We start from the raw sequence: 22,790 nt of genomic DNA on the forward strand, positions 1-22,790 counted from the left end.
GCATCTCATGTCTCCTTACCTTCCTTTCATAATCTTCCAGCTCGTGTCTTTGGTTGTGTTGCCTTTGTCCATGTTCCTAAAGACCAGAGGTCTAAGTTGGATGCCCGGGCACTTAAGTGTGTCTTTGTTGGCTATGGAGGGCATCAGAAGGGATACAAGTGCTATCATCCACCTACCAGGAAGTATTATGTCACTATGGACGTTACCTTCTTTGAGGACATGAGTTATTTTTCCTCTTCAGATACAGCTCTTCAGGGGGAGAATTCATATTTTGAAGAGCTGTATCATGGAGAGGGGGAGGAAACAGAAGGAGGAGAGGAAGAAGTCACACAGGCAGGAGGTATTTTGACGGATCCAGTTGAGACCATTAGCTCGCCACCTCTTGAAGCAATAGCTCCAAGCATCCAGGCACCAGTTTCTATGGCTGAAAATAAAGTTGAAGACACAACTGCCCCTCATGCCACCACTTCTACCCCTGACCCACAGCTTCCTGGTACAGAAGATCACTCATTTGAGGTATGTCCACCCACTAGTACTAGTAGTAGTGAGTCTAGTGTTGAGCAATATGTGTTACCAAATAGGACCACTCGGGGTCAATCAGCCAAAAGATATGAACCTATTCTTACTGCCAAATCAAAATACCCAGTAGCTAATTATATGTCCACTAGGAGATTGTCTAAGTCATATGAATCATTTGTGAATCAAATATCTGTTGTATCAGTACCTAACAAAGTGCAGGATGCATTGGGGGATCCAAAGTGGAGGAAGGCAATGGAGGAAGAGATGGAGGCGTTGCAGAAGAACAATACTTGGCAACTTGTGCCTCCACCACAAGGCAAGAAGGCTGTAGGTTGTCGTTGGGTGTTTACTGTGAAGCATAATGTAGATGGATCAGTGAATCGGTACAAAGCACGCCTTGTAGCAAAGGGGTTTACTCAGACATATGGTATAGACTATGATGAAACATTTGCCCCTGTTGCCAAGATGAACACTATTCAGGTTCTGCTCTCATTTGCTGCTAGTTTAAACTAGCCACTCCGACAGTTTCATGTCAAGAATGCATTTCTTCATGGAGAGTTATCCGAGGAAGTGTACATGAGCCTTCCACCTGGGTATGTAGTTGCTTCTCCTGGTGATTTTGTCTGTAGATTGAGAAAATCTCTGTATGGTCTCAAACAGTCACCACGTGCTTGGTTTGGAAGATTTTCACAGTTTATGCGGAAGGTTGGTTACAGGCAGAGCAACTCAGACCATACCTTGTTTCTCAAGCATCAACAAGAGAATGTAACAGCTCTAATTATTTATGTGGATGATATGGTAATCACTGGTAATGATACTGTTGAGATGGATAGACTGCAGAGACAGCTAGCCTCTGAGTTTGAGATGAAGGACTTGGGTGAGCTTAAGTACTTCTTAGGAATTGAGGTAGCCAGGGGGAGAGAAGGAATCTATCTGTGCCAGAGGAAGTATGTTCTTGACTTGCTGACAGAGACAGGTTTGTTGGATTGCAGACCTATTGACACTCCTATTGAGCAGAACCATTGTTTAGCTGAGTATCCAGATCAGGTACCTACTGATCGAGCTCGCTATCAGAGGTTAGTTGGGTGCTTGATTTATTTGGCTCATACTAGACCAGACGTTGCATATGCAGTGAGTGTAGTGAGTCAGTTCATGCATAATCCGAGTGAGAGTCACTTGGATGCGGTTATGCGGATTCTGAAGTACTTGAAGTCAGCTCCAAGAAGGGGATCACTGTTTTCTAAACACAACAACATTCTTGAGGTTTGTGGCTTCACAGATGCAGATTGGGCTGGAAATATCACAGACAGGAGGTCGACATCAGGCTACTTTACCTTTGTGGGAGGTAATCTGGTTACATGGAAGAGTAAGAAACAGAAAGTTGTGGCACGTTCTAGTGCTGAGGCCGAGTATAGAGGTATGGCTCACGGAGTGTGTGAATTGTTGTGGCTGAGAAATCTGTTACATGATCTGGGTTTCAAACTAAAAAATTCCATGCAGTTGTATTGTGATAACAAGGCAGCTATTGACATATCACAGAATCCAGTACAGCGTGATCGTACTAAACATGTGGAGGTTGATCGTCACTTTATAAAGGAGAAGCTAGATGCCAAAATTATTAGCTTTCCTTTTGTTCCAACTGAAGAGCAACTTGCAAATGTACTTACCAAAGGAGTTTCCAGGAAGGCGTTTTATGACTCACTTAGCAAGTTGGGCATGGTTGATGTATGTGCGCCAACTTGAAGGGGAGTGTTAGTGTGAGTCATCGTTCCCTATTGGGAATAGACTACATGGGAATATATTGTTGTAATTACTTACCTTGTATATGTTGTGTAGTACGGTTGTACACAATAGGTGTAGTACGTTGTAGTGCGATTGTAATCTGTTTATATACACCACAGAATGGGTGTAATAATATCATCAGAAAATTGATTCTCTCAATATTGTCTTATTTGACTATATTTTCTTTTGGTCAAAGAAACAATGATACACATTGTTGGTTTATGAATAAAATTTCGAGTTCATTTCATTATGACTCCATTTTAATTATGAAAGTATTCCTCTGTGACTACGATGGCTGGGCCATCATGTTTAGTTCAAGGACATGGAATGACCCAAATTCCGCTTGCCAAATGGCACATTGATTACTGTCACAAAACCTCTATACGCTCCTAGAGAAAATCGTACCCTATTGAGCTATTCGAGCTAACGGATTCCATGCGGAAACGTATGTAGAGAACGGAAGAGAGTTCATTTGCAATACCTCTAAATGATTGAGAATAAAGGCACATCTTAGAGAAACTTATGTCTCTCTCGAGTGATTTTTATGCACCACTACAAATTTGAGCAAAAGCCACATCACTTGTGCGTGCCTTTTGACCCCAATAGCAGCTAATTACCCATGAATAAATGTGACTATCTGTAAAAGCAACACTGCAGCCACTTATGTTTGAGTCAGTGAGCTGTAGGCCGGTTGCTATGGCAAAAAAAAGTCACTTGTGTTTAGTTTGTGACTTTGTTTCACTTTCTGACTTGGTGGGCCCATGTAATTGAAATTGCCACCAACATATTCAATTAATCTATTATAATATATGTACAAGCCACCTTTGTTCATTGTGTGTGTCTTCATCCATAAAAATTATTTTTAAAAAAAAAATTATTTGTTGAAACAATCACTAAAAATAATGAAAATATCAAATTCTCAAATTTGATAAATAAAAATACTTCAGTAGTCTCTTAATACTAAAATATGGGTACATGCCTTAAACTAATAAGAATTTATCCTCCTATACTAATTGAAATACATCAGTACATCTATACTTGTCTAAATTAAGCCTCAGTTGAACTAAATGGCTTATGACTATAACTTCACGTTAAGGCTCCAACAACTCCAACTCCTGTAAAATCTGTCTATAAACACAAGGTATGAAGATGATACATGAACAAAGCTGTTAGTCAAATATTAAATGACACTTACAATAAGAGATGTGAGCTTACCCAAATTCCAATTGCAAACATATGGGGACTGGCACAAATTCAATACAAATCTTTCTACTTCTTGGTTAATTCTCTATGGATCATTGACATGTTTTAGCATGAGAATATACCACAGTTCTCTAACTTAACAACAATCAATAATGTTGTCTCACAATGCTAGGTCATTCATAATTCCTGACCAAAAGTAGCATCCAATAAACTTACTAAAGCATGTAGGCAATATCATACAATTGCAAGTTTACTCAGTCATCTGTTATCTTTTACATTGACATATATGATTATATTAGTAAGTTTCTGAGAAGTTTTTTGTACACTAATGTAGTTCATATTGTCATACAAAATTACCCAGTGGAACTAATTAATGAAGAAAGAAGCTCTTATTACTAAAACTAATCATGTGAAGGCCATAGCAAGAACAAGCATATAACATCGAAAAGTATAGTATAGTACAAAACATCGCACATGATAAGATATAAAGTAATTTACTTGAAACTCTTCCAAATTGATTACTTTAGCTACGTACAGCTTCTTTAATAAGGACCTTGAGTCCTTGCTAAACCTGTAAATCGGGAAATGGATTAGGGGTCATAACACCTCAATAAAATGCTTCTAACCTGGCTAAGCAGAGTTATAAATTACGCATCTATATCCTCGAACTCACCCTCTAGCCCTCTTATGTGCTAAGAGAAAAATATTGAATTTAAATAAATTGTGGTTCATCATCTAATTGACATGCCCAGCCAACCAGCGAAAAGCAAACATATGTAAATGAGATTTTTTAACTCATAAATTATCAAATTGTCCAACCTTCTCTAATGTTGTGTAAGGTCCAATGACCCCTGGTTTTTGATGTCCTTACAACAAATCCTTTCTGCAACAATGTTCAGACTAGGCCTGGCAACGTGCGGGTATAGTGCGGGTATGGTGCGGGTTCTTAACGGGTCGACCCGGTAAGAACCCGTTAGCTTAACGAGTTTCGCGGGCCAAACCTGGCTGGTTTGCAGGTTTTCCGTTGGAACCCGTAAACATTTTTTTTTTTTTTAAACTTTTTATCAAAGCAATTAAAATCAATTAAGACTTATGTATATAACCCCTCATTTGCCATTTTCTCTATATGAACGTTTTTGGTTTTCTATTTTGAAATTTTTTATTTTCTATCTTTTTAGATTTTTTTTCCTTTCCTTTTTTGACAAAATATAATTCACAAATCACAATTATACGACGATCCAACAGTCGGACCCTTACAGATCACCTAGAGGATCATCTTTACCGTTTTATACGATGATCCAACGGTCGGATCCTCACGGATCTCCCTTAGGTTCATCCTCTCAAAATTATACGAAGATCCAACGGTCGGATCACCTAGAGGATCATCTTTCCCGATTTATACGATGATCCAACGGTCAGATACTCACGGATCACCTAGATGATCATCTTTACCTACTTATACGATGATCCAACGGTCAGATCCTCACGGATCGCCCTTAGGTTCATCCTTTCAAAATTATACGAAGATCCAACGGTCGGATCACCTAGAGGATCATCTTTACCGAGTTATACGATGATCCAACGGTCAGATTCTCACGGATCCCCCTTAGGTTCATCCTGTCAAAATTATACTAAGATCCAACGGTTGGATCATCCTGGATCGCCCTTAGAACCATCCTTACAAAATTATATGACGATCCAACGATCGGATCCTCATGGATCGCCTTTTGAATCATCTTTGCAAAATTATACGAAGATCCAACGGTTGGATCGTCCCAGATCGCCTTTAGAATCATCCTCACAAAATTATACTACGATCCAATGGTCGAATTCTCACGGATCTCCTTTTGAATCGTCTTTTCACAATTATACGAAGATCCAACTGTCGGATCCTCATGGGGAATAAGGAAAATTATAAAAATACCCTGGTTGAAAAAAAAAAAAAAATGGGGAACCCGTATGAGTAATGGGAAATGGGTTTTTGGGAAGGATTTTGAGTTAACGGGTTTCAATGGGCTCCAACGGGTTTAGCCCGCAAAACCCGTTAATTTGCAGGTTTTTTGCGTGCGGGCTTTTTTTAGTCCGGATTAATAAACGGGCGGGTTTGTGCGGGTTTTTAGCATGCGGGTTTGTGGGTTACAGGTTTAAATGCCAGGCCTAGTTCAGACCCAACAAGGCAACAACAACAAATTAGAAACCAACTAGCTATCTGGCTTAAACTCAATTACTATTTTACAATGCTAATAAAGTACATTGACAAAATATATAACTAGGAATGTACAACTTCTTTAGATCAACCAAAACCAATTAGGCTTTTCTTTTCTTTTTTAATTATCTGTCTTGCATCTATAGATAATAGCAACAACCAAAGTTAGTCTTAAAGAAACAAATATAAGTTGCTAATCATTTCAGCAAAAATCTATTGGAAAACAACAAGAAATGCCAAAGATCCAAACCAATATAGATAGATGAAACTGCAACAACAATATAGAGCCAAGGAATCTTATCCGAGTTTGAAATTTGAGATACAGTTTCTGAGATGCCAAAGCATTCAAATAAAGATTGCAGTTTACCTGGCATGGATTTTTTGGAAAAAAATTCACTAATCTAAGTTATCTCAACTTTGCCTAATCCAATGATCATAAAAAGAACCCTTCTTTTGTTGAAAATATGAAAAGTTTCATTCTAACCTTCGAAAGTTAACCCCAAAATTTAGATCTATCTTACAAAAAAGTGCATGCAAGAGTCTAAAAACAAGATCAAGAAACAATCAAACATAAGGAAAAGAATCAATTCCCTATTAAAAAAGAAAACCTATTTGTTGTACCTTTAGTGTAAGTGTAATTTCAGTCCATATGGGTATTGTATTCTCACCATTTAACTGAGACGAAGCCAAACACATATATAAACCACCCGTAATAGAAGATCATGGCCAGTACTCTTAAAGCCCTAATAATAAGCAGTTGATTGCTAATCTGATAGAGAGAGCAAGTGAAAAATACTGTGGTTGTTGCCATGGACTGGAGATGGCTGCGACATGAGAGAGAGAGAGAGAGAGAGCTGAGACGAAGGAGAAGAAGAAAAGTGAATTGATACCCACGTGACTTCAGAAAAAGTTTAGAAAAGATAAAGCAAAAGGAGAGTTTCTATTGGCACCTCCAAATCTGCTCACTTGACCTCACTCTGTTATGAATTATTAAATGACATATATAACCTACTATAAAATGACTATTAGGGACAATAATTATACCCAAAAAATGGTTATATTTATTTTCTCTAGACTTTCCAATTCAATAATATTAGATTGCATTCTTTATTATTTCCCTATCTATTTTCATTTTCCAATTTCACTATGTACTCATTAAAGCATTCATATATATATATATATATATATATATATATATTAAGAAATAAAACTATGATTAAGATAAAAATGTATGATATGCATATTGAACGCATATTGGTCAGGGAGAACAAAATAAATTGTATTATGCCCTAAATCTAAATCTATCTATTATATTTGTAAAAAGAAGAAGGAAAAAAAAAAAGAGCTAGCAAATAAAAATAAATAAATAATATTTAATCATGAGGTACAGAAAATAGAGAAACATTAAGAAAAAATGATTAATCTTTTTTTTTTTTTTGAACATCTAAAAAAGAAAAGTAAATAAAAAAATCACATAATAGTTCATGTTATTTTATTTTTATTAATTTTTAAAACTCAATACCTTGTGTTTGATTTTTTTTTTTTATTGGATAAGAAATTTATGTTATCTGGTTAAGGAATGGAGATGTAATTAAGATTTATAGAGTAATTAACTCATTGAAATGACTAAGTTTTTTTATTATAAAGATCTTAGTTTGTTTGTAAATTAATTATATGAGTGAGGTTATTTGAGGAACATTAGTGAGGTTTAATGAGTAAATTTAGTATTTGAAAATTTGATAGGAGGTGTAAAAAGCATAGAGGTCAAGTGAGTAAATTTGGAGGTTCTAATAGAAAAACTCAAGCAAAAAAGAACCGTTCCAATTGAAATTGAAAGTGTGGTAACATGCTTCACTTCTCTATTTGTAATACTGAAAATGGGCCACAATGACAGGAAAAAATAGTAAACAATTGCATAGACACGATTCCTTTCATAAAAGTGGGAATTTTTCACCAACTGAGCAAATTGGGCCGACATCTCCACGCTTAGATTATTCGTGCCTCGGTGACTGTGGCCTTTCCCCAAATTTGTAGTAGTGATGTCACCACTATTCGAATCATTAAATCCAACAAAATGATTAGAGAAGATCTCTTGGATTTATACACATATTGGCTTTGTCACGCAGAATATGTCATCCTGTCTACTAAAAACTTCACACGGACATCCATTCTTTCGAGCAAAACAAAGTAAGAATCAAATGTTGATTCCTGGACTAAGTGTGGTCGCCGTAGTTGCGTTTGGCACCGCCGCCATCCACCACCAACCTAGGGTTGGTGCAGTCAATATCCATGACACCATGGATAGCCTCTATCATGGTGATGGCGCCCCAGGTGATATTGCAATCACCAAACTTTGCTTCCAATAGCGTTTCGGACGCTCTGGCCCAACTAAAACCCTCTTTTGTTGCTTCTAAAGCTCCTCGCTTGTTCTACAAAGCCCGTTTCTTAGGGAAAATAGGACTGAGACCGTCCTAAGCAAAGGATACATAAATACTCATTCTATTCTTACATAGAATCCGAGGGGATTCTGTGGAGCGATTAAACCAACTTGTCGACATTTAAATATTTCATGATGTCGGTTGACGTGCAAACATGCTGGTCACGTGTTATGCCATTGTACACTTGTAATGCTGCTTATACTACACTTCTAGCACATATCATATGGCGACGGGCTTACTCCCCAGATCATCTCATTTAGTCAATTCGACTTGAAAATGCTAGAGAGTTTACATAGAAGATTTTAATGCATATCATTGAGACTAATGTTGGACATCGTATCTCCATGTTTACACCCAAATGGTCTCATAAAAACGACTACGATGGTAGTTCAAACATTGGTATTGCGCACCAATCTCCCTATATCCGCTTGGGGTGATCCAATATAGCATACAACTATGCTTATTCTTCTATGACCCACCGCCACTCAATCTATCTCTGCGTTACAACTAATGACTAGATACACGTATCTCGTACTTATGTATATTTGAGCGTGTCATTCATGTGCCTATTGCGCCACCACAGCAGACTACGATGGGTCCTCACAGATGAATGGGCAAATACGTTGGATATAAGACTCCAACAATTGTCGGCCACTTAATACCCTTGCTAAGCGATCTCTTTATAGCTAGATTTGCGGATTGTCACTTTGATGAGACAGTCTTTCCATCATTAGGGGGAGTAAGAACACGGATGTTCAATAGGAACGATATAAATTGTTGTGGTCTGTCCCCACTATGTCTCATCTCGATCCCCGCTAAAGTGATGAGATCACACAAATCTGCTACAAACATGGCTGCAAGGATGGATGTCCCTACGAGGGGACGTAGCGCTACCCTACATGGAGGTAAGCATGGCACCAACACCATAGAGAGTGGTACTCGGGCGTTACAATCCATGGCCCCAGCTAGGATGCGTGGGAGGCCCATGGGTTCAAAAGATACTTTGGCACAATCCAATACTTTAATCATCGATACTTAAAATCCATCTCATGAGAATGTTCCAGATTAAGGTTAACATTGGGAGACGCCTCAACGTCAGAACCCGTTCCTGAGAATATAGGGCTCTCTGAAAATTATTCTAGTGTACATGAGACGTGGGATAGAAACTCCATCATGAGTGATGATGTATTTGAGCATTTCGTTGCGCATGAGTTGTGGAGTTTGATAATATCGAACCACGCTCCGTTGATGAAGGAATTCCAACATAGAGAAATTTTGCCTAAATTGAAAGATGCGATCCAGGTTAAGTTAGATTCTCTAATGAAGAGGAAGGTTTTTCGAGCTAGTGATGCCAACACCTCCCAACATAAAACCTGTGGACTAATGAATCTTCGTTAGAAAGTGTAATGAGAAAAAGAGATGGCAATCTAGCCTAATGGCACAAGACTTCTCATAAAACGCCCTGGAATCGACTACGATGAGACATATTCTCCCGTAATGGATGTCATTGCACTCCACTAACTTGTCAGTTTGGTAGTTTCTGAATAACTGAACAAGCAGCTTACGAATGTGGTCACCATGTATCTTTATGGGGATCCAGATACGGAATATACATAAAGGTTCCTGAAGAACTTCATTTACCCAAGTCAAGTGGCTCTAGACCACGGAGCGCATTTGTAATGTGGTTGAAATGACTACTTGATTGGGAAGGGATATGCCCGCGTGTTTACATGACAAATTTCAAATTCTATCGCGATTCATGTTGGTGACATGATCTTCATTTGAAGCCTATAAAGAGTTAAGGGAAACCGTTGAACACTTGAAATTCGATTTTAACATGAAGGATCTTAGGAGAACACTATTTTGTCTTGGTTTGGAACTTGATCTTCATGTTGAATGCTTAGGCATTTTGATAAGGTTAAGCCTTCAAGCACACCCATGATAATCCATAGTCTTGATTCTAAAAAGGAACCTCTTTGTCCGAATGATGATGACGAAGATTTGCAAGAGGTAGAAGTGCCCTACTTAAGTACAATATGTGCATTATTGTACTTAGCTCCATGCACAATACCAGACATCTCATTTGTAATGACCTTGTCAGCTAGATTTAGCTCTGCGCCAAAACGACGCCATTGGACTGGTGATATGGGCTTGTTCTATCCCTACAAAGAGATTGTCACTCCCTTGATTTTTAACACAAATAAAAATCGATATATAATCCCATAATTATACATGCGCGATCGTTCAACCATCAATACAAAGTACATGGAGACATCTTCCCTTTACAACAAGTACATATTGATGCCCTGAACCCACAATTTCAAATATTGACTCGCTCCACAGAGTCATATATTACAAAACTTACGAATTAAATTGTCATCACAAAATAAAACGTAAATGCTCCTCAGAGCTTACTACATAGCGGAAGTCGTAACAATGGCAAAGCCAACAAAATTTGCTTCCTACCTATTCAGCTGCCAACAAGCTACCTCAGCTTCAGCCACGATTACCTGACCTGCAGGATTAACCCCTACACCAATAAAATGGTGCACCGGGTTTCCACACAACAAAACCCGGTAAGCTTCTTAAAGCTGGTATGAGTAACTCATAAATATCAATCAACAACTCACACACATCAGCTAAAGGAAACCATGCAACCATGATTCCTTCTAACACTCCATAACCTTTCCATCGAAAGGACAACATAAATCACCGCTATGAAAATGTTTTATTTGCTAACTTAACCATAAAGAAGCAATTCAAGTCTCATCTAGACAATAAAAGAAGAATACTCAAGGAATTCTCCTTTAACTACATACTTATGAGTCTCCAGCAACCTCGACCGTTACCCCCATAATCTATAATGGCAGACAGACTATAGCTCTATTGAAATAGTAACCACTCGTCTGGCCACAGACGTGATTACCTATTTCCTGCCTTGGTCACCATCTGCGACCTGTCACCATCTGTGACATGTGGTTTTCAGACCCCGTCTGGTCTCATAATCGGTCACCATCTGCGACCTGTCACCATCCGTGACCTGTCACCATCTATGGCACATGATCTTCAGATTCCATCTGGTCATGAAATCAAACATCAAGGTCACCGTCTGCAACCTGTCACCATCTGTGACATATAATCCTTTTAGACCCTATCTGGTCTTACAGTCAAACGTTAAGTAAGTCACAACCAACCTAAAAATGTCACAAACATCTAGTTTCGGCTTTCCTAATCCCTGCTCACCATCTGTGACCCTTGGTACAAAGACCACTACATCTAAAATGAGTCACGCTTGACTCAAAATGTAACATCAAGCTCAATACTTTTCAAACAATAGAAAACATCTTTTTCCACAATATTATTTCCTGAAAAGTCACACTCAACAATCATATAAACACCATCATGCATATTATTCATCACAATCATCCACAAGGATATATATATATATAGATATATATTTCACGTAAATATATATACGTAGTCATTCGCTCAGGAATGCCTACTAATACCAACTATAGTTTGCAGTTAAATGATTCACGCGAAAACAATAATGGTAATTCCGTTCATAAAGAACCTTGTGAGATTACTCACCTCGAACTCCCGCTGCGCCTTCAATAAAGCACAAAGCCTCCAATCCACAAAATAGCCGTCCAAAGTAGTTCGTCAAGTACCTAATCACATACGATTCCAACTTAGTAACGATTCACATTTGATTTAAGTTTGAAACCCCTGTTTTGAACTAAAATCCCAAATTGGCGCCAATCGAGGCAAAACCACATCCGAGACCTCCCAAAGTCTCCGGAATACTTCCACGATCGATATATCTAAATTACAAGTCGATCGGAAGCTCGAATCCTCACGAACTGAATAAATCGATCGGTATGAAACTGTTAAAATCATAATAATTTCATACGAACGCCAAAATTTGCATATTATATATCGAAACGCTGGTATCAACGAGTAGAACATATATAATACCAAAAACAGTTCCCTACATGGCCGGAAAGCCACCAGAACACCGCCACAGAAGGTGGTGCACCGCCACAGGCCAAAACTCACTATTTCACAAAACTCCCAACATCAAAGCTATTCATCTAATCATGCTTGTGAATTTTCATAACTAGCTCGAAGTCAGAAAACAAGCATAAAGGGTCGAAAACTACCTCACAAGGTTTGGATTATTGCTCAAACTGAGTTGACCTGATTTCCACGTAAATCGATCAAAACAAACACCATAGATCGATCAGGGAGCCTTCTCTGAACTCAACCAAGGAAGCATGAAGCCACAAAGTAGCCGGAACTGTGTTTTCCGGCCGGGTCCGAAAACACCAACTGGGCCGCCTTGCTGCGCCGTACACGGTGGATATCACTGCTAGAGGGTGCCACAGAGACGACCAGAAGGAAGAGACGAACCTGCTGACCAAGTTTCACTGCCAGAGACCACTGGAGATGTGAGTTCCGGCAGGGTCGGATCGCCGGGTTCGGGTCGGATCAGGCAGAAATTTTCATTTCTGAAGGAGTCGATCGAGAGAGAAAAGGTGGTTTCTGGAAAAGGAAAGTGAAATAATGAATTCTTTTTTCTGATTTTCTCTATTTATACTAAAATGGAAACTTCTTCCGATAGCCATAACTTTCTCATACGAACTCCGATTGACGCGAACCACATGTCCACAAGCTCGTATAGACCGTTCTACAACTTTCATTAAGGAAGTTTTCCGAGAATCCCAACGTATAAAAAGTCAAACATCACACGACCCCGTAAACTGTGAAATTCGAATAATTATACGTACCATTCCACTTCACATACAACCTACGAATAAAGTACAATAACAATTATTCGTACAACTGGTCCATTATTAATTACCAAAATTACATAACAGAAATCCAGGTCATCACAGTCTATGTCAGGACCCACCCCGGAATTACCCTCCTAACTCCCAGGTGGACCTGCGGGACCCACTTTTCGAGAAAATTCGACAGAATCTCCCCTAAAAATGGGCAACCCTAAACCTGCTGAAAACACTCCTCAAAATAATTTAAGTTCTACGCTTGAAGCCGCCCTGCTTCCTAGCAACAATCCAAAAATTCTCCAAATAAAAAACATCGAACTTCACAACCAAAACATCTTAAACAAATACAACCCCGTAACTCAATCGTTCAACAATCTCCCAAAATAAACCACTCTCTTACACACATAATTATACAAATGTATAAATCCACTCTCAACAAGTATTCAGAGCAATCTAAGGAACAGACTCGGAATATAATACAATAAGTAGGTTAATCAATAACCTACTGAGAATGGATGACAAAGGTGGTACTAGCCTCCGCTCCTATGCCGGTCCACAGTACTGTGATCTGGGCAATTTAAACCAAAGGGCCCAGGGGGAAAGTACATAAAAACGTTAGAGTGAGTGGACAAAATAAATAAGTATCAATAAAGATAAATTTATACTTTCCCACAAGTTTACAATATAAAGTCTCGATGCATGCAACGTTTATAAAACGTATTTCTTTAAGTTCACAACTCGTGCAAAACATTCCAGCCCCGCTGGATAAAATAAACCGGACTAGCCCCGCTAGTCAAATCATAATAAAAGATGGGGAAAAACTTTCACCATACGAAAGAAGGGAGCCTTATTGGCTCGGGTCGGAGTGTCCCACACTCTTGAGCATCCCATGCTCTCCTCTACTCACCTACGAACACATAGTAAGTAGGGAGGAGTAATAATAGGCTAGCCAGTAATATAATATATAAATAACGACCCTAGGTATGGCGGTTTAAAAACCGTTAAATCCTTAAAGCTTCCCCAAGTCCCACGTATAAAGGACATACGGGTACGATTCCCAACCGTACTCTGATTTTCGTAAAAAGCCGTATAAATTAACAGCGTGTCCCACACGCTAAAGAAATAAATAAATCAACAACGAGGCATTCCCAATGCCAAAATCGTAATCAATAAATAATCATAGAGATTTATTTCAAACGAACTCCATTTATAAATAAAGTCTCAAATAAAAATTCGAATCCGAGCATAAATACTTTATAACCAAATTCTCAACCGATATAAATCATAATCACTTCATGGAAAATAATATTTAGAAGTAACTCCATAAGATAAATCATAATTATCTTTATATGCTCGGAAAAATACGTTAATAAAATAAAACAGGCTTTAATAAATAAATGCATGCATCACTTATTTAAAACAAACGTCCACTCACAAAGTACGGCTAAGCTTGCCGTCGATCCAAACCCTCCTCAAGGAAATCCTCCTCACGTCCTGTACAATATAACGTTCGTAACTTTAATTTCGGGATGGAAAACTAAATTGGATTAATTAAAATCAACCCTAATATCAACTTTAATTGCCCAATTTCTCCCAATCTTCTTCAATAATATTATCTCCTTAATATATAGGCTCAAAGGCCAAACCGAGGAAATCCGATGGATGGATTCCTCATAATTCGTTTAATAATTTCTCCATTCTTTGAATAAACACCAATATTCATATCCAATTCACCTCCAAATCCATTTCCAAGCTTCGATTAATCAACTAGACGTAAAAAGGATTAATTACAGTAACAACAAGTCGAAATTTCCGGCCAAAACGCCAACTCACGCGCCACCTACAGTGGCGGTGCGTGGGTTTCACGTGCCGGTGCCAACCTCCACCTCCGGTCACCAAATTTCAGGTGCAACACCTACTCAACACACTGATTCCACTTCATAACTACAACATTTACAAATAACAACTACAAACAGTCGAAATCGATCCAAGAACACAAACCCAGAAAATTCAAGAACCCTAATTCGATCCGGCCTCTACACTTCAAATCGTGTTACAAGACCATAGGGGAAATAATCAGTGGTAAAAACCAAACCTTCGACGAAGAAATGGGGCCGGAGGTGGCCGGAATCGTCGGGAATCGACAAAAGTCCCAAACTGCAGCCGGAGTGGTTTTGGCTTCGATCCGTGGTTTTCCGGCCAAATCGTGGAAAATCAAGGCTGCTGGGGTGCTCGGAGGGAGGAGGCGCTCCTCTGGTGACCGGTGGCACGCCGGTTGGTGGCCGGAATCGCCGGAATTTGATGGAAGAAGAAAAATGGCCGAACCGGAGGAAGAGAGATCGGGGGAGAGGAGAGAGAAAGAGTTGGGGTGGTTTCCGGAAATGGAAACCTACCCGGGTAAATTTCCTTTTTTATCAAAAGTTACCATGAACAGTAACTTTACAATTTTGGCCATAACTCTCGCATACGAAGTCCGATTTTTACGAACCACATATGCACGCGCTCGGTTTAACGTCCCCTACAACTTTCATGAAGAACATTTTCTCAAATTTTGACCCGAATAAAAAGTCAACTTTTAGGGCCACTAAAAGTACTAAACCGAAAGTAAAAGTGAAAGTAAAGGTCGTTTACCGTCCAAATGACTAGTAAACACGTGGATTTAGGTTCGGGACGTTACAATCTCCCCTCCTTATAACAATTTCGTCCTCGAAATTTCATACTGTTAAAGTAGAGGTAGCACACATGTACTAATCTGCAATGCAACATCCTCAACGAAGGTAGTACTAGTACTCAGATCATAACAACGTGGGGATGATATCACACGATCGATATGCAAGTCTGCTCAACTCATGCAGAAACTAACTTTAGATCTAGTCCAAGAGGTGGCCAAATAAAATAAGGGAATCAACATATAAAAAGGAACAGTCCTCAAGCAGAAATATGACCAGTCACTGTAATCTTGAATACTGCATAAGGAATAATCGTCTCGCCCGTCAAGAAAACCAAGATGTGGAAATAAAGATATAACCCACAACCAGAATGAACTTCTTTTCATAGTCTCCTAAAAGACTAATCAAAACAATATCTCATCCAATGTTTCCAAAACCTTGAAGCTTGTCGACTTATCCTTGGTCAAATTTTTCTCTTACAATCACAAGTCAACTACTTTGACAACCCCAAAGATTTTCCTATAATTCCAACTACTCAAGCAAATCAAAACATGCTTATAGTTCAGATAGCACGAGGTATTGACGTCACAAGCCATTTGACTGGAATAGACGTATTCATAATCTTGCATATAACTCATACGGTGAAGAACCAAACCGTTCACCAACAACATTGTTATAAGTCATTGACCCCACACACAATACCTTTTCCAAATTACACCGGTGTTAATGGGAAGCCAACACGATTAAGACATCACAACATGGTTACAGAAACCCAAAAAGTCCAAAACAAGTAATTTATTAACTACCACACACAACAACACTTCATTCCATTTATTTATATAAAAATTTTTGATCGAATGTCGTTCACGTAAAGGTCCCACAATTGTCAAGCATAACAAAGGGTAGCCTCCGACAAACCCATAAGTTCTTAAGCAGGTAGGTTATGGAACCACTACACTTCCTCTTTGCTACTCAGACAACTGACTGGAACATTGATCACGCCTTGAAATGACATTCCCAGTAACAAGAAAACTCATTTAATAGTTATCCCGCTGGCCACACTTATAGTTCTCAAACGGGCAAATTAACATTGTCCCTCGAAAACTTCTTATAACTATAATGTGGGGATAAAATTCTTCTAAATCACATGCATTCCAAGGAGTCTACCAATTACCAATGTCTAAAATCGAAACTGCTCACATTATGTACTACATCTTCCGAAACCTGATGCAAAGCAAAATCCATAAATATTCGCTCAATTCCAGCCCAAATATTCAAATCTAAGAGGAGATACATCACACCAAAGTTGTTCTTAGCTGAGGCTACACTTCTTAGTCATAGGTCAAAAATTTAGTTGAATCCATGTCAATCTCGCTGGTCTCTACGCCACAAATGATAATTCTACTTCGTATGCCAATATAATTCTCACCACCGAAAACAATACTTGATTGGAATTCCGATCACACTCAAATAAAATAGCATCCCTTGTTGACTCAACAGTTTTAAAGTATAGATATGCCCTCAAGCATTACCAATAACTCTTAGCCACTGCTAAGCAAAAATTCGTAAAAACTCTTTTGCTCAAAACAACCTGGAGAGAAAGTCGAATAAGTGCCCAAATAGAAAAACTCACAAAGTCACTTAATTAAACAAATAGCACTTGTGTACCACAGAAACGGAGTCTACTTCCCAAGATAGGAAAATATGATATCGAAGAGGTTCATTGTCTGATGTTACAAGAATCAATGGAAATCAGTTATGTCAAACCGCGTTGAACTTGCAAGTGCTAGAATATAGCCAACTCCTTTTATTTAACTTAAGGCCAAAACCGATAAACAACAATTGCCCTTACCAAAAAGAGGATAAGATAACCACGAATCCACTCCTCAATCGACGCTTAACTTATAAAATTTCAGCTACAACAAGAATTCCTATGACTTCCTTGTGCTAACCAAAATTGCACCAAAAACTTTCCAAATCTTCTCACTAAGAATTATTCCAATAACATAACTCAATCATAGTAGCTCAACAAGTAGTACTTAAATATATATTGAACCCATGATAGAGCATAAGCCCAATCAATTTATTTCAATTCAACTCCTACTTCCTGTTCAAGTCGTCTTAATTTTAGATAAGTGGTGACCGGATTTCACTCATACCAACAACTTCCTATACATTTCCAATTAAAGGTCACCAGGGTGGCAAAGTTCGCTCATTTCCTCCAAAGAAATCCATTACACATAACCGATTCAAGTAATAACTAATTCCTCAAGGTAGCTAACACAATTCACAAGCTCTTTCCCAAACAATCCTTAATATAAGACAAAGGACACCCGTCCAACAGCTTGTGTCACACCAATCGATATTCGGATCCGAACGTGGTCCCACCACAATAATGATCCAATTTGCTCAAATAATCATCACTGAAGTACGTCACTTAAAACAGACTACAATACCTTCCACCCAAGATAACAAGAGTCTTGGTCAAGCCTTAACTTAAAATATTTCCAGAGCCAACAGAAAACTTATTTCCATAAAGTTATTCCTTCCACCATCCACTAATATAATATCACAACCCATTCGTCCGGCAAACTTCCACTAAGAGTCTATCACAATTCAACCTTCAAGGCTCCGTGATTCAAAACTCAAATCAGATTCCGTATCACAAAGTAATTCCGTTTGAACTTCTAAGAACACCGAACTATGTCACTATCACTATTCCCCACAACCGTTTCACTCAAAAATGGATAAACAAAGGAATCCATTTGCATAATACCACATACGAAGAGTTGATTCCAACTCTCCCAATTATTTACCGACCAAAGTCGTAACTCTATTATAAAACCTTAAGCATTCTTCCAATTCTTGCACTTCAAGCACATATCAACTGTAAAAGCCCATTCTTGTTAATCTCCCTACTCGCTACCATACAAGACTCAGATAGACAAAACTATAAGTCATGGTATCAAAAATCAATCTCTTTTATTTCGAGCAAAACTATGCTCATACACCTTGGTTAGGTCAACGACCCAAAATGACAATTTCTAAAAATCCCGTCCTACTTATATCTCTCAATTACTGTCGTTACCTCTCACTTGCCATCATCAGTGACCAAAGTCACTTGAAAACAAAGACTCTAGCCATAACAACCCAGAATAATTATTCAATTTTTCTCTGTAAATGGTTTCCAACACTGAGGTTCCCAAAGAACCACCAAAAACTTCCAATAATATTTCAAATGCTACTTAACAACCAATCACATCACACAACATCTTTCCCGAAACTTGGTTCAAAGTCAAAACCACCATTATTACCAAGTCCATTTCTACCCACAATCCTGATTCCCGAAGCAATCATATCATCTAGAGACAGCCCAAAGCTATTGTCGCTCGTCTCAGACACTCAAACACAACTCGAACTCTGGTTTCCGCACCTTAATCCCTGCCCCAACAAACTTGTTGGCATCAAGGAAAAGACAACCACAACATTTTCCTCGAATCACATTTCGTAGCACAACTCGAAAATGTAGAGTAGTTTTACTCTACCATCACCAGGGATAGGCGCATGATAGTTAACCAATCGAATACGGAAAGAAAACCCTAGGAGGTCGGCGTACAAGAGGCATAGTACCAGAAGAAAACCAACTAACTTTGTACCTTACACACTTGATGAATACCACAGCACCGAAGAGCACACGATGGGGAACCGCTGCAGTCGGGCCATCACTCGAGAGGTACTGGGCAACACCAAGTATATAAGGTAACAGAATAGAAACGAGTCTACAGAACCTAATAACCTAATGCTCTGATACCAACTGTCAGGACCCACCCCGGAATTACCCTCCTAACTCCCAGGTGGACCTGCGGGACCCACTTTTCGAGAAAATTCGACAGAATCTCCCCTAAAAATGGGCAACCCTAAACCTGCTGAAAACACTCCTCAAAATAATTTAAGTTCTACGCTTGAAGCCGCCCTGCTTCCTAGCAACAATCCAAAAATTCTCCAAATAAAAAACATCGAACTTCACAACCAAAACATCTTAAACAAATACAACCCCGTAACTCAATCGTTCAACAATCTCCCAAAATAAACCACTCTCTTACACACATAATTATACAAATGTATAAATCCACTCTCAACAAGTATTCAGAGCAATCTAAGGAACAGACTCGGAATATAATACAATAAGTAGGTTAATCAATAACCTACTGAGAATGGATGACAAAGGTGGTACTAGCCTCCGCTCCTATGCCGGTCCACAGTACTGTGATCTGGGCAATTTAAACCAAAGGGCCCAGGGGGAAAGTACATAAAAACGTTAGAGTGAGTGGACAAAATAAATAAGTATCAATAAAGATAAATTTATACTTTCCCACAAGTTTACAATATAAAGTCTCGATGCATGCAACGTTTATAAAACGTATTTCTTTAAGTTCACAACTCGTGCAAAACATTCCAGCCCCGCTGGATAAAATAAACCGGACTAGCCCCGCTAGTCAAATCATAATAAAAGATGGGGAAAAACTTTCACCATACGAAAGAAGGGAGCCTTATTGGCTCGGGTCGGAGTGTCCCACACTCTTGAGCATCCCATGCTCTCCTCTACTCACCTACGAACACATAGTAAGTAGGGAGGAGTAATAATAGGCTAGCCAGTAATATAATATATAAATAACGACCCTAGGTATGGCGGTTTAAAAACCGTTAAATCCTTAAAGCTTCCCCAAGTCCCACGTATAAAGGACATACGGGTACGATTCCCAACCGTACTCTGATTTTCGTAAAAAGCCGTATAAATTAACAGCGTGTCCCACACGCTAAAGAAATAAATAAATCAACAACGAGGCATTCCCAATGCCAAAATCGTAATCAATAAATAATCATAGAGATTTATTTCAAACGAACTCCATTTATAAATAAAGTCTCAAATAAAAATTCGAATCCGAGCATAAATACTTTATAACCAAATTCTCAACCGATATAAATCATAATCACTTCATGGAAAATAATATTTAGAAGTAACTCCATAAGATAAATCATAATTATCTTTATATGCTCGGAAAAATACGTTAATAAAATAAAACAGGCTTTAATAAATAAATGCATGCATCACTTATTTAAAACAAACGTCCACTCACAAAGTACGGCTAAGCTTGCCGTCGATCCAAACCCTCCTCAAGGAAATCCTCCTCACGTCCTGTACAATATAACGTTCGTAACTTTAATTTCGGGATGGAAAACTAAATTGGATTAATTAAAATCAACCCTAATATCAACTTTAATTGCCCAATTTCTCCCAATCTTCTTCAATAATATTATCTCCTTAATATATAGGCTCAAAGGCCAAACCGAGGAAATCCGATGGATGGATTCCTCATAATTCGTTTAATAATTTCTCCATTCTTTGAATAAACACCAATATTCATATCCAATTCACCTCCAAATCCATTTCCAAGCTTCGATTAATCAACTAGACGTAAAAAGGATTAATTACAGTAACAACAAGTCGAAATTTCCGGCCAAAACGCCAACTCACGCGCCACCTACAGTGGCGGTGCGTGGGTTTCACGTGCCGGTGCCAACCTCCACCTCCGGTCACCAAATTTCAGGTGCAACACCTACTCAACACACTGATTCCACTTCATAACTACAACATTTACAAATAACAACTACAAACAGTCGAAATCGATCCAAGAACACAAACCCAGAAAATTCAAGAACCCTAATTCGATCCGGCCTCTACACTTCAAATCGTGTTACAAGACCATAGGGGAAATAATCAGTGGTAAAAACCAAACCTTCGACGAAGAAATGGGGGCCGGAGGTGGCCGGAATCGTCGGGAATCGACAAAAGTCCCAAACTGCAGCCGGAGTGGTTTTGGCTTCGATCCGTGGTTTTCCGGCCAAATCGTGGAAAATCAAGGCTGCTGGGGTGCTCGGAGGGAGGAGGCGCTCCTCTGGTGACCGGTGGCACGCCGGTTGGTGGCCGGAATCGCCGGAATTTGATGGAAGAAGAAAAATGGCCGAACCGGAGGAAGAGAGATCGGGGGAGAGGAGAGAGAAAGAGTTGGGGTGGTTTCCGGAAATGGAAACCTACCCGGGTAAATTTCCTTTTTTATCAAAAGTTACCATGAACAGTAACTTTACAATTTTGGCCATAACTCTCGCATACGAAGTCCGATTTTTACGAACCACATATGCACGCGCTCGGTTTAACGTCCCCTACAACTTTCATGAAGAACATTTTCTCAAATTTTGACCCGAATAAAAAGTCAACTTTTAGGGCCACTAAAAGTACTAAACCGAAAGTAAAAGTGAAAGTAAAGGTCGTTTACCGTCCAAATGACTAGTAAACACGTGGATTTAGGTTCGGGACGTTACAATCTCCCCTCCTTATAACAATTTCGTCCTCGAAATTTCATACTGTTAAAGTAGAGGTAGCACACATGTACTAATCTGCAATGCAACATCCTCAACGAAGGTAGTACTAGTACTCAGATCATAACAACGTGGGGATGATATCACACGATCGATATGCAAGTCTGCTCAACTCATGCAGAAACTAACTTTAGATCTAGTCCAAGAGGTGGCCAAATAAAATAAGGGAATCAACATATAAAAAGGAACAGTCCTCAAGCAGAAATATGACCAGTCACTGTAATCTTGAATACTGCATAAGGAATAATCGTCTCGCCCGTCAAGAAAACCAAGATGTGGAAATAAAGATATAACCCACAACCAGAATGAACTTCTTTTCATAGTCTCCTAAAAGACTAATCAAAACAATATCTCATCCAATGTTTCCAAAACCTTGAAGCTTGTCGACTTATCCTTGGTCAAATTTTTCTCTTACAATCACAAGTCAACTACTTTGACAACCCCAAAGATTTTCCTATAATTCCAACTACTCAAGCAAATCAAAACATGCTTATAGTTCAGATAGCACGAGGTATTGACGTCACAAGCCATTTGACTGGAATAGACGTATTCATAATCTTGCATATAACTCATACGGTGAAGAACCAAACCGTTCACCAACAACATTGTTATAAGTCATTGACCCCACACACAATACCTTTTCCAAATTACACCGGTGTTAATGGGAAGCCAACACGATTAAGACATCACAACATGGTTACAGAAACCCAAAAAGTCCAAAACAAGTAATTTATTAACTACCACA

General features: G+C 38.9%; 2 long non-coding RNA genes across 2 annotated transcripts; both read right to left on the reverse strand.

Annotated features, from left to right (window-relative positions):
- Positions 1-13,257: 13,257 nt before the first annotated feature.
- On the reverse strand, positions 13,258-14,433 carry LOC112175500. The gene is made up of 2 exons (XR_002926474.2): positions 14,374-14,433; positions 13,258-13,506 (listed from the first exon to the last, which is right to left on the reverse strand). It is a non-coding gene; the product is annotated as an uncharacterized LOC112175500 (long non-coding RNA).
- A 5,196-nt stretch (positions 14,434-19,629) lies between these two features.
- Positions 19,630-20,805, reverse strand: LOC112175481. The gene is made up of 2 exons (XR_002926465.2): positions 20,746-20,805; positions 19,630-19,878 (listed from the first exon to the last, which is right to left on the reverse strand). It is a non-coding gene; the product is annotated as an uncharacterized LOC112175481 (long non-coding RNA).
- Between the last annotated feature and the right edge of the window lie 1,985 nt (positions 20,806-22,790).

The sequence above is a fragment of the Rosa chinensis genome, chromosome 7 (genome assembly GCF_002994745.2).
Source record: "Rosa chinensis cultivar Old Blush chromosome 7, RchiOBHm-V2, whole genome shotgun sequence".
Classification (NCBI taxonomy): domain Eukaryota; kingdom Viridiplantae; phylum Streptophyta; class Magnoliopsida; order Rosales; family Rosaceae; genus Rosa; species Rosa chinensis.